Source organism: Dasypus novemcinctus, chromosome 9, assembly GCF_030445035.2.
Source record: "Dasypus novemcinctus isolate mDasNov1 chromosome 9, mDasNov1.1.hap2, whole genome shotgun sequence".
Taxonomy (NCBI): Eukaryota; Metazoa; Chordata; class Mammalia; order Cingulata; family Dasypodidae; genus Dasypus; species Dasypus novemcinctus.
The window spans coordinates 11,997,686-12,007,043 of NC_080681.1; positions in this window are offsets into that span (position 1 = coordinate 11,997,686).

Sequence of the window (9,358 nt, forward strand, 5' to 3'; positions counted from 1 at the left end):
TAAGCGCTGAGAAGACCTGAGTACAACCTTCGGAGTCCCAACAAGCCTGCCGCTTGCCGTCTAGGAAGGGGCGGCCCGTGTGGAACCCTCTCCGTTGCCTTTAATTTAGCGTTTAGAAGGCCCCTGAGAAGTGGAGCATTGGGCTCGGCGCTGGAGTACCCTGGAGGGACCTGGAAGGGGGGCCCCTCCTGGCACCCTTCCAGGATGCTGGGGCAGAGCAGGGTGTGGGACGTGCATGCCCTGTACCAGGTTTGTGCCAAGATTCGTCATTCAATCCTCAGAGATATACTGTTCTCATGTATAAACAGGGAGATGAGCCAATCCGCCCAGCGTCATCCAGGGAGAAACAAAGACTGCACGTTTTGATGCCCACGGCTGGAACTTGCCCCCCAGAGCACTTTAGGGTAGAGCAGATGGTGCCTGAAAGAATAGGCGCTGGAATGCTTGCCACGGGGGCTCTGACGACTCACCACAGCTTGACGCCCACTAGGCACGTCTTGGGTGCTCTAGGTCTAGAAAGGCACTGCTGATGGGGTGAAAAAGAGCTGATGTGCACCTGTTAGCCTGGCTTGACAGGGCAGACTGGCCACGGCGAGTGCAGTGGAGAAGGCAGGAGAACTCAAGAGGGGCTTGGATGGAGAGCCTGGGGCACTTTGGCCGGGAGTTCAGAGCTCCAGGGACAGAGAGTGACAGATGGGTCCCGGAGGAGGCTAAAGGAGGAGAAACCTGGCTTGTTGTCCTGTTTTTTTTTAAAGATTTTTTTTTCTCCCCCCACCCCCAGATGTCTGTTCTCTGTATCCATTCACTATGTCTTCTTCTGTGTCCACTTGTATTCTTGTCAGCGGCACTGGGAATCTGTGTCTCTTTTTGTTGTGTCATCTTGCTGCATCAGTGCTCAGTGTGTGCGGCGCTACTCCTGGGCAGGCTGCACTTTTTTTGCGCTGGGCGGCTCTCCTTACGGGGTGCACTCCCTGTATGTGGGGCTCCCCTACGTGGGGGACACCCATGCGTGGCACGGCACTCCTTGCGTGCATCAGCACCGCGCATGGGCCGGCTCCACACAGGTCAAGGGGGCCTGAGTTTGCACCCTGGACCTCCCGTGTGGTAGGCGGACGCTCTATCTGTTGAGCCAAATCTGCTTCCCTGTCGTCCTGTCTTGACCTTGAACCTTGATGCCACTCTGGGCTTCATCCGTCCCCAACATCCTCTGGGACCTAAAGCCCCATCCTGAGCACGGTCACCCAGGGCAGATCCCTTGAGGTTGTGGAGTCTCGGGCTCAGGGTGTGTGGGGCTAAGCTGGTCCTACGTCCTGGAAACAGAGCATCGGACAAGACAGACGGGAGACTGACCCAAACCAAGCAAAGGAATTACACACGTTCCGACTGAATAAACAAGGGAATTAACAGTGTGTGATGGCAGTGAGGGCTTGTGCATGCGTGTGTAGAGGGACTCCCTTTCAGATCAATCACAGATGAGGGAGAAGGAAATGGGCTAGTGCATGGAAAAATGCCGTAGCCATAAACTGCTGTGTAAATGTTAGGCACGTTCCACCTGATGCCCCTTTAACTTGACTCACCCTGGTCACATGCTGTGTTCTCTCTGTAGAGGTTTGGGACTGAAGTCAAATGGACCAGAACCCTATTTTTGTTGAGGAAGGGGTCTTCCCATAGCTCTTCTGATTGCTCATTGGCTGCAGAAAAGTGTGGTCAGCGTTCTTGCAAGGTTCTGAGAAGACAGACCTGGGAATAATACATTGTACAGTCAAGTAGAATTTATGGCAGATCTCCTATGTGCCAGGTACTATTTTAGGTTCTTGGTGCTTTTTGGAGCAGGGGAGCGGGAGGGGAGATGCAAAGATGAATAAGGCCTAATGTCTTCACTCGAGGCATTTACTAGTTCGTGGAGGAAGCAGCCATGTAAATAAATAAGTACAAAATGTGTAATCACTGCTTAAATAGAGAAATGTGTAAGCTGGTGTGGGAGTAGAGAGGAGGAAGCTATTAACTGAGCCTAGTAGTAACTTCAATCCTTTGTGGTAGGAGGCAGGGTGTACATAAATAAACATAACTTCTACCTGGCAGAGTCATAATATTCTGTTTTCACAGCACCATTCCCAAGGGAGCATATACTAGATAGTGCTGGCTTTTGATGTCCCAAATGTTGTACTGAAAGTTTTCCCTAAAGGACTCAACCTCAGGAGGCATTTTTAGTCTCATCATTTCTTTCTTTCTCTCTCTGTCTTTTCTCCCTCCCTTTCTTCTTTCCTTCCCTCCCTCCCTCCCTCCCTCCCTCCCTCCTTCCCTCCCTTCCTTCCTTCCTTCCCTCCTTCCCTCCCTCCCTCCCTCCCTTCCTTTCCTTGCTGAACCCCACACTCTAAAACATGACCTGGGACCACCTATGGGGGAAAAAACTGCTCATCCTCAAATTTTAGGGGGACTAACAAGAATTCCTGTATAACAGACTGCAAGCATCAGGCTGCAGACATGCTTTGGAGATGAAGGCTAATGATCCTTCTAATGTTAGTTCTATCACTTTATTTATCCCTTGCCTGCTTTCAAAAAGGATGTGAAGCTCATGATAAAAGGAGAGGGCTTGATAAAATGGTGAAAACTCCAAGGACCAAGGGATGATACAGGGCATACAGCTGTCCTGGGAAACCTAAGCAAAGTGTGATTACTGAGAGTGAATCGAAGCTCGGAGCCTCCTGGCTACACACACAAACTGAATTATAGAGCTCCCAGGAACCAGTTAAACAAAGCAGACCAGTTGCTTAAGAAGAGCAACCTCTTTTCTAGCACTAAACACTGGAAAATTTACCCCATGAAACTCTATTTAAGGGACACAGCAACGGATAGTATCTTCAATCACGGTGATAGGCTTATAATATACTTCATCTGACAGTTTTCTATTTTAACATTTAATTTTTTAAAAAAGCAGAGGGAATAATGTTATCTGGGAAGGCATTTCAGCAGAGAACTAAAGTAATATCGTTTCACAATGTCATAGTCTGATCATTGCCTGGATCTAGGAGGAGCACACAGAGAATGGGGAGGAAGGGCTGGGGGGCAGGTCCCTACCGGTCCAAATGATGATGTTATCAGCTGCACTTTGACAGGAGCTGGGATGCAGATGAGAGACACAGAGTACACTGCCCTCAGTAGCTGGCGACCCATGAAACAAATCTTACCCATTAGGAGACTGAGTTCTGCCCAAAAGACAAAGGGGTTCTAGTACAGCTGATATTGAACCGTTGTTGTGTGGCTCACTGGAAAGAGCCAGGGCTTTGAGGCCAAGACAAGCTTGGGTTTGGGTCCCAGCCCTACCTTTTACAAGCTCAGTTGCCCAGAGTAAGTCACTCTCAATTCTCAATTCTCACCAACCCTTGGTTTCCTGTCTGTGAAATGGGTCTAACAATACTTACTGGGAAGCAGATGTGGCTCAAGTGATTGAGCTCCCACTTACCACATGAGAGGTCCAGGTTCAGTTCCCAGTGCCTCCTAAAGAAGACGAGCAAGACAGCAAATTGATGTGACAGGCTGGCATGGCAAGCTGATGCAAAAGATGAGGCAGCAAGGAGACACAAGGAGGAAAACAATGAGAAAAACAATAAAGCAGGGAACAGAGGGGTTTCAAGCAATTAGGTGCCTCCTACCACATGGAGGTCCCACGTTTGGTCCCTGGTGCCTCCTAAAAAGGAAGACAAGCACATGACGAACAGACACAGCAAGTGCAAACAATGAAGGGGTGGGGAGAAAGAAATAAAATCTTAAAAAAAAACTTGCAGAATTGCTGTAAGAATTGTAAGCGATGTTTGTAAAATACCTAACCAAGTGCCTGGCATGTGTTAATTGGCATCCCACCACGGGCAGCTGTGATTATAATTAAGCAAGTCCCTTGTGGTGTAGGAGGGAAGACACATTCGTCATCAAAACAGAGGTTACTTGTCTGCTGCTGCGCAGGAGGGTTTGCATACAACTTGTTGAGTTTTATCACATTTGTCAGATAGAAGGGTAAAAGGAAGGGGCCAGGACTGGCCCTGCTGTGAACAGTTAGGATGGGGAGTTGCTTACCAAGAGTGCATTTTTACACCATCTAGTGTTGAAAAGGCTTGGAGCTCCGTGTCAGGATCTGCAGTTGGCCCATGTGAGGTCAGTGGATAAGGCCTGACCACTGTGGGATTCGGGAAGAGACAGCAGTACCTGACGGGACTGTGATAAAGAGGAGGCTGGTTGTGACAAAGTCATGGCCTCCAGAACACGGGAAGCTCTCCAGCAAAGGCCAGGAACACTGACCAGGGGGCCTTGCGACCACAGAAAGGAGAGGAAAGGCCAGGAGATGGGCAGGCACCAAGGAAAGACCTAACGAGGCACCTTTGGTAGCCGCTGGACACCCCAGTGAGTCCCTCCTACGGGAACACCCCTACCTGACCTTCTCTGCCCCCACCCTAAGGCCCTGGGCTCCCGTCCTGGCACTGCCTCTCACCAGCCCACCGTCGCAAGCAGCTCACTCAAGCTCTGCCTCAGTTTCCTCCTGCGTGAGGCGAGATGACGAACACCTGCCTTGTGAGGCTGTCGTGTTCGTCCCATGAGGTGGAGCACGTGAGGAGCTTTGCCCACGGTAAAGGAAGACGCAAACTGTTTTTCCTGGAACACTTACAGGTTTGAGAGGAGAAGCCGCGGCCGCTCGCCTTCTCGAGGTATGGGGATTTGAACTTGGCGTTATTGCCCAGGAACGCCTGATGGGCTTGACCTGATTTCGGCAGGTGGTTATCTACGCTTGTCTCCCCTGCCCTTAATTCTCGGTGCCGCTCCTGAGGTTGCTGGCCCATGCGGTGTTGCCAGGGGACAGGCGAGGTCCCCGTGCTCCCCAGGAGCAGCCTGGGTGCTGAGTGGCAGTGGAAGGTGCTGCCACCAGGCGGCCAGCGCTGAGCCGAGCGCCCCAGACAGACGCAGGACCAAGCCTTCCAGACATTTGAAACCGACAATTTCCCCTCCTGAGATGGGCAGTTGGAAGCTGTCTTCACTTTCTGTGGAATCGGAGGGGGGCTGGAGCCTGGAACAAATGTATAGTTAGCTGAACCCTCTTCTAGACCCTCCCCTGGGGCCAGCGCCTTCTGAGGCTGGGGCGAGGCTCAGTCAAGTGGGTGGGGCCTGGGCACCCGCGGTGGTTAGTTCCCCTTCTGCTGGGCAGGATTTCCTGTTACTCAAAGCGAACGCACCTTCCCTGGCTCCCCAGCCCCCGCCCCAGCCCTGCACCGGCTCTCGGCGGGGCCGGCCCGGCTCTGGCGACAGTGGAAGCGGCCAAAGTGACTAGGTCCTAGAGAGAAGCCCCCCGGGGGACAGCGGGGGCAGAGGCCACGCCGCCTCGCCACCCAAGGCCCTCTCCCAGTCCACAGCCCTCTCCCCTCTGGCTTGACGGGAAGGGGTGGCGGCAAGGGGACGGCAGAGCAGCCTCGATCAGAGCGGGGACTCTGAGCACGCGCTCTGTCTAAGCTGCTACTGTGGGCCTGCAACCAGAACTCTCTATAAACGTGAGGCTTGGGGAGCGGATGTGGCTCGAGTGGTTGAGCACCTGCTTCCCACACGAAAGGTCCCAGGTTCTGTCCGCGGCGGCTCCTGAAACCAAAAACAAACAAGCAAACAAATGAGAAAACCAACTAAGGGAAGCTGATGTGGCTCAGTGGTTGAGCACCTGCTTCCACATAGGAGGTCTGGGGTTCAATCCCCAGCCCTGGTACCTAATATATATATATATATTTTTTTTTTTGGGCAAGTGGAGACGGGGCCAAGAGGAAGTGAGCAAACTGATTTTGCACAACAGTCAGGTCGGTGAAAGCATGCTGTGGGCAGAAGCAGCCAGCTCCCGCCTGCCTGGCGCCCCGTCTCAGCAGCTCCCTGGGCAGTCTGGGCTTCCGAAGGCCCTTTTCCCGGGCTCCTGCTGACTCGGAGCCTTGCTGCAATTACAAGGGGGTTGCTAGGGGTTTTCTAGGCTCTTCTGAGAAGGCGCAAAGGGCCAGACGGACTGTCTGGCCAGCCTCTCAGGATGTTAATCAGAACCCCAGGGTGGCAGCCTTGTGGCTGAGCTGAGCCCACGGAGGCTCCAGGCCAGGCTGTAGGGCAGGGGACGCCTTCCCCAGACTCCACGGGGCGTCCCTGCCCCGCAGGCTCACGGCGTCTCCCGCATCCTTCCCTCCTCCATGGAGCTCAGCTTCTTTTAGTAGAACTGAAAACATACACGGCCCCTCTGCTAGGTGAGAAAGTCCTCGAGCCACATTTCACTTGTGCTTTTTATTATTATTGTTATTGTACCAGGGGCTGGGGAATGAGCCCGGGACCTCGTATGAGGGAAGCTCAACCACCATGTGGCTCAGTGGCACTCAACCACGGAGCCACACAGGCTCCCCTGAGTTGGTTTTTTGGTTTGTTTTTCTTGCTGTTTGTTTTTTTGTTTTTAGCAGGCATCGGGATTGAACCCGGGACCTCCGTGTGGGCAGCAGGTGCTCAACTGCTTGAGCCATGTCCGCTCCTTATTTTATTATTTTAAAAATGTTTTTGGCACCCCGTGCCGACTCCTGGTTCTTCTCTGGGCCGAGTCACAGCAGTGGCTGTCCTAGCAATCCTCTCTCTGGGCCCTCTGCTTCTTTCTAGCCCAAAGCAGTCACTGAGCCCACATGATACCTGTGCGTTGTCTCCATGGCCTCAGTTGCCACTTTATTTTCCAGATCTGAGACTCTTGATAATATGGCAAATCAGTCCCAGGGACTCGTTGGACTTACAGAAGCTTCATAGGATTGTTCACTTGCTCGTTTACTAATCGTGCCCTGGTGGTTCTGAGCCTGGGCTCTGAAGCCAGGAACCTGCACTTCAATGCCAACTCTACCACTTCATCGCTGTGCAACCTTGGGCAAGTTACTTAATCCCTCTGAGCTTCAGCTATCTCAGCAGTAATGATAGTATTGATCTTATCAGATAGCATCAGAGAGCATTGAATGGTATCATGTATGCAGAATACTTAACATGGAAGCTAGTGTAACAGTAGGTACTTCATAGGTCTGATCTGAATTAATTTATAGCTGTCATTATATATCTAGTGCCAGCTTAATACCAGTGGGTTCACTGAGGCACTTTCCTATTCATTACTTTATTGAAAATGTATTAAGCGCCTTATTTACCAGCAAGGCATGGAGGTAGGGGCTAGAAATGCAGAAATAGGAAGGGATGGTCCCTGCCCCTTAGGAGCTTACACTAGGATAATAGGAAAAGGATTCTAAAAATATAGGGGTTATAGAAAATAAAAGGGGAGGCAGTGTCTGGAAGTCTGCAAGATCCTGCTGGAGGATAATCTTGAAGGACAAGTGTTTGTTTTGCAGGGGACAAGGGGGGACGGGCCATTTCAGCTGGGGAAACAGCGTGTGTGCAGGGGAGAGGAAGAGAAAGAGCAGCACCCGAAGGGACGTCTGCGTGCCAGTTCAGCTGGACAGTCTGGTTTCCCTGGGTAAGCAGGGGCAGGAGACTGCAGCCTCGCGGAGACCCCACTGCAGACGGTCTTGTGAACCATTCCGAGGAGTCTGGACTGGATCCTGAGGGCACCCTGGAGACTTTAAATTAGGCGTTCTTAACTGGGAGTCCAGGAGCTTGAATTGAAATTTTAAAAACCAACATTGTTCTTGTGGGGCTGTGCTGGTGGGGATATGATATATTTATTGAATAATAAAGTATAATGTGGACTTAGTAAGGGGTCTGTGGTTTCCACCTGACTGGCAAAGCGGTCTGTGGAACAAAAGAACCACTGCTTTAAAGGTTTTTTTTTAAGGAGGTACCAGGGATAGAACCCAGGATCTCATACATGGGAAGCAGGTACTCAACCACTGAACTACAACCGCTCCCCAATAATGAGAGCTGGGTTTTTTCGTTTGTTTTTAGGAGGTACCGGGGATTGAACCCGGGACCTCATACATTGGAAGCAGGTGCTCAATCACTGAGCTACATTGGCTCCACCTTAAGTGGCCTTTTTTTTTAAAGATTTTTTATTTATTTCTCTCCCCTCCCCCCCCCAGTTGTCTGCTCTCTATGTCCATTCGCTGTGTGTTCTTCTGTGACCTCTTCTATCCTTATCAGCAGCACCGGGAATCTGTGTTTCTTTTTGTTGCATCCTCTTGTTGAGTCAGCTCTCCGTGTGTGTGGTGCCATTCTTGGGCAGGCTGCACTTTTGCACTGGGCGGCTCTCCTTACGGGGCGCACTCCTTGCGCGTGGGGCTCCCCTACACGGGGGACACCCCTGCGTGGCACGGCACTTCTTGCGCGCATCAGCACTGCACATGGGCCAGCTCCACACGGGTCAAGGAGGCCCGGGGTTTGAACCACGGACCTCCCATGTGGTAGACGGACACCCTATCCATTGGGCTAAGTCCGCTTCCCTTAAGTGGCTTTTAAGGAAGGGGGTGTCACGCTCACGGGTGAGTTTCAGTGTGATCGCGCTGGTCCTGGAGACGGTGGGGAGATTCAGGTTAAGGGGGTGGTTGAGGAGCTGAGGCGGTCATCTAAGTGAGAGTCAAGGAGGCAGGAGAAACAGGCCCTGGCCTCTCTTCCTCTTTCCGAGATTACCTTTTGGTCTCCATCTAGAGTGAAAATGACAGCTCAGAGCCCATTTACGTACTTGTGAAATTCGCCTTCACCTCTGAAGTTGGCCAACACCCCCGGCAGGAATTAAAAAGGAATTAAAAAGGAAGGGCTGCCCTTGTTCACAGAACAGAACCCCTCAAGGTCATGCGATGAGGCGTTCCTGGGCAGGAGCGGCGGCGAGGTGGCAGCAGACCGCTGCCTAGCCCCTCTCCAGCGGGCTCTTCTCAGCGTTGTTCTAGCTCCGCTGCTCCACTTGGCTTGGACACAGCCCCTTGCCTGGCGCTCCCTAACCCAGCTCCGTAATGCCGGAGAAGGAAGGGGAAGAGAATGGACAGTGCGAGCTAGCCAAGTTTCCAGATGCGGGTGTCAAGTCCACTGCTGACGGCACCAGCCCCTTTCCGGGGCTGGAACCACTCGGCAGGCACCGGGGCCTCTGCAGCCTTCTCCTTCCCCCAGCTCCTGGCCCGCAGCCATGCTTGGGTCATTACTGTTTACAGGAAATGAGACTGGGCAGCCCTCCTCAAAGGAAGCGCAAGCACCTGTGCCTTGCTCCCTGCCCACTGTCCCCAGCGCCACAGGTTAGGCGTGACGGGGGCCCCGGGTTGCCAGACCTGCGGGAAACGGAGCCTTCGCCGCACCATCCACTTGGCACGTCTTGGCCCTGCATGGGACGGGGCTCTCCCTCACATAAGGCTGTTTGTGCTACTGGGGGGGAGGGCTGGGGGTGAGGGGGGCA